Raw genomic sequence first — 3,231 nt, 5'->3', positions numbered from 1 at the left:
GTGGTGCCAAAAGGAAGTTTTAAATGTGCCCTGGAATTAGGCTCCACTTCCCTCGTATCAGACAGCGGCGGCTCCCAGCGTGCTTCCTGCCCCGCCTGCAAAGCCGCGTGGGGGCTGGCCGGGCGGGAGCTGCCCTCGGTGCTACCATCTGCCCGACCTCTCGGGACCTGGGCCCGTCTTGGCTTTTCTCACGTACACGAGGTGCGTCTCCCACCCTGTGCTACCGTCTGCTGAACGCCCAGCCTCAGCCTGGCGAGGAAACACAGGAAGTGCGAGGTCGGTGCTGGTCCTGGCTCCCGGGGAGCCGTCTTCTGATTCACCCTCGATCCTGCCAGACTGTTCTGTGGGCTCAGAATGCCGATGGGAGAGGAGCATGATTAATTACCCCCACCCACACCCACACGTCTTGGTCCTCAACATTCCTGTAAGGAACCTGGGCAGCGAGAGAATGATTCTGCCCCAGGGGTCAGCAGGGCCGGGGCATCCATGGAGGCCAGGAGGCTGCAGCGAGGTTGGAAGTGAGTGGACGGTCACCGGGTGGATGAGCGGCCGACAGTCACCGGGTGGACGAGTGCAGAGGAGGTTCCAGAGCAGACGGGCAGCCCAGAGGGGCTCTCCGGAGTGTGGTGACTGCCTGACCCGGGCTTCCTTCGGGAGGTGGCCCATCCCAGAGGGAGTGAGTGACCAGCGTCCCTTCTGCGTGTTCTGTCTGTGGATTCAGCTGTTTTCCGACTGCTTTCTCTTAGGATGGATGCCAACCGCCAAGGTTACAAGGAGTCGACGTGCACATTTACAGACTCAGGCCCTCAGGTATGCGGAAGCCTGAGCTCCAGGCCTGGGGCCCCGCAGTTTGTCTTGGCGGGGAGGGCTGGTCCCTCAGGGAACTCCTCCCCCGGAAGGTGGGTGCCCCATGCTGCTGATTCCAGTGGGGAGCCTTGGGCACGGCTGGGCCGGGGTGTGGGGCCCAGAACGGGGGAGAGAACGGGGCGCCACCTGCAGCAATGGCGGTGTGGGCGGGCCCAGCCCACGGGGCGCCTTGCAGAGGGGTCCTTCCCAAGCTGACCTGGGGCTGAGGTGGGAAGACCGTGGCCTCGCCCAGAGCCTGTGGCCTGGCCTGGGGAGGGGGCTGGTGCGAAGGGACTGCGGTGGGCAGGCGTGACTCCAGGGGTCTCGGAAGTCCTGGCAGGCGCTGAGCTGGAGCCACTCAGCGCTTCTTCCTCGACAGATTCCGCGGGACACAGAGGAGGGAAACGGGGCCTCCCCCCGTGGGGCCGAGAAGCCAGCTGTTGAAGCAGACACAGAGAGTCCCGCCTACACCAGTGATTTATGGGGTGTTTCGAGCATGTGGCAGGCTTCGTGGTAGACGAATCCCTCGCCCACAATTACTCACTCTAGGCCCATCCTCTGGAAGTGGAAACGGAGGCCCGAGCAGAGTCGCTGGTTCAGCCCAACCCGCCCAGCCGGGCTCACGGGTGGGGCCGTCTGGTCCACTGTGTCCGCTGACAGCCAAGCGGCGACGGAGCTGTTGGTCGGCAGACACGCTGCGCCCGTTTCTCCGTGAAGGTGCCGAGGCGCTTGGAGACGGTTGACAGCAGAGTTCCAGCGCAGACTGTTGGAAGTTTCCCAGTCGTTGTTTAAACCCCTCTTCCTCTCTGGGAGCCGTGGGACCCAGCGGCTGTCGGAGCCCTGGCAGGGCGGGGTTCGGCGTGTCACCTCCCGGGGCACAGAGACGTGCTCTCCTCCCCGTGTCCCCGGCCCCAGCACTGCAGGCTCCTCACCACGACCTCCCGGAGCTCAGGATCCATCCTGTTCTGCGTGTCACCACGAGCTGACAGCTCCCGTGTCCCCCCGCCTCTGACCCTGCAGGGGAAATGCCGGGTCTGGACCAGTGGGGCCAGGACGAAGACGGGGTGGTGTCAGGACATTCTGAGAGGACCCCTCAGCAGGTTCAGGGGTGCAGCCTGGAAGGGTGTGTCCACGTCTCCTTAAAACGCCACGCTGGGGGGTTCTGACCTCTAGGGACTTCACTCTGCAGCTCAGCCCGCAGTAACGACGACCCTCGCTCCGGGTCGGTCCAGGCAGGAGGGGTGCGCCTGCACTGCCCCTCCCAACCCACCAGGTGCAGGAGAGGCACAGACGTGAGTCTGCAGTTCCCGGAACGGGTCGAAGCTACAGGAGGGACACAGGACGCGGCAGAGGAGGCCACTCCCTCCTCTGAAAGAAACTGTCAGGAGCATCATTCCCGAGAACTCACCCCGAGATCTCGGAAAACGGAGGAACAAAGAACTCGGCGAGCTTAATTCCTCGCACCTCCGTGCTCGTCACGGTGTCGCTGAGACGGGCGGCCGGTGTCGGTGCCCGTGAGAGACGGCTGAGCTGTGGGTGCTGCCGTTTGTTTTACTTCCCTTGCCGCCGGGGCTCCGGCGCAGACGCCAGCGAGCCGTCTTCAGTTACTCATCAGTGACACGCTGACAGGAAGTGGGGCAGTGCAAGTGGCACTACCGTCCAGATGGAGGAAATGCCGCCCCCGCCGCCTAGCTTCCACACAGGGCAGTGAAGTGCGTCCCCAGGGGGCTGGCTTCTCCCTCGAAGGGTCTTCTCTCCCGGTTGTTTACTTTTTGTTGAAGAACATCCAGCTACAACGTATCAGCTGCTGGTTCAGCACGATGTCCTCAAGGGTCTTGAGCAACCAGGCTCCTGTGTTTTCTGTGTCGACGGCCATTTTCCTGAGCACTTTGTGCGTCTGCTGTGGTTCCCCTCACGTTCCGGTAAAGGGCTGTGTTGATCCACCCAGGGCTGGGGGCGTGCACAGTCTTCCCCTCTGCCCGCTTCCTCCCCGACATTCCCCCAGTGTCTGTCTGTCTGTCTGTCTGTCTGTCTCTCACACACAATCCTCCACCTGACAATCCCGTTTTCCGGGGAGAACCCCAAAATCCCAAGTTGGACATTTGAACCTGCCCTGGAATCTCCCCTAACAAATTCTTTTTCCAGGCTTCTCAGTCTCTGTGGGCCCCGGGAGAGCTGTCTCTAACGCGCGAGCAGCCCCGGGTATGGCTGCGTGGGTGGGGTGGTCAGAACCACCTGTAACAACACACATCTAAGCACAAAGAAGTGCCACCCGGACACCGATCTGGACTCTTTCTGTCTTCTTGACAATTCAGGTCAGCCCCTGGAGGACACACACACACACACACACACACACACACACACGAGAAAACTGTTTCTCCTACT

The 3,231-nt window shown here is 62.2% G+C and overlaps 1 long non-coding RNA gene across 1 annotated transcript; it reads left to right on the top strand.

Annotated features, from left to right (window-relative positions):
- The first annotated feature begins 354 nt into the window (after window positions 1-354).
- Window positions 355-2,689, top strand: LOC140700321 (uncharacterized). Its single transcript, XR_012078739.1, has 2 exons — window positions 355-810; window positions 1,396-2,689. It is a non-coding gene; the product is annotated as an uncharacterized lncRNA (long non-coding RNA).
- The last annotated feature ends 542 nt before the right edge of the window (window positions 2,690-3,231 follow it).

This window comes from Vicugna pacos, chromosome 12 (genome assembly GCF_048564905.1).
Source record: "Vicugna pacos chromosome 12, VicPac4, whole genome shotgun sequence".
NCBI classification, from domain to species: domain Eukaryota; kingdom Metazoa; phylum Chordata; class Mammalia; order Artiodactyla; family Camelidae; genus Vicugna; species Vicugna pacos.
Note: the sequence above shows the minus strand (reverse complement) of the source record. Positions and strands in the feature narration are given on the sequence as shown.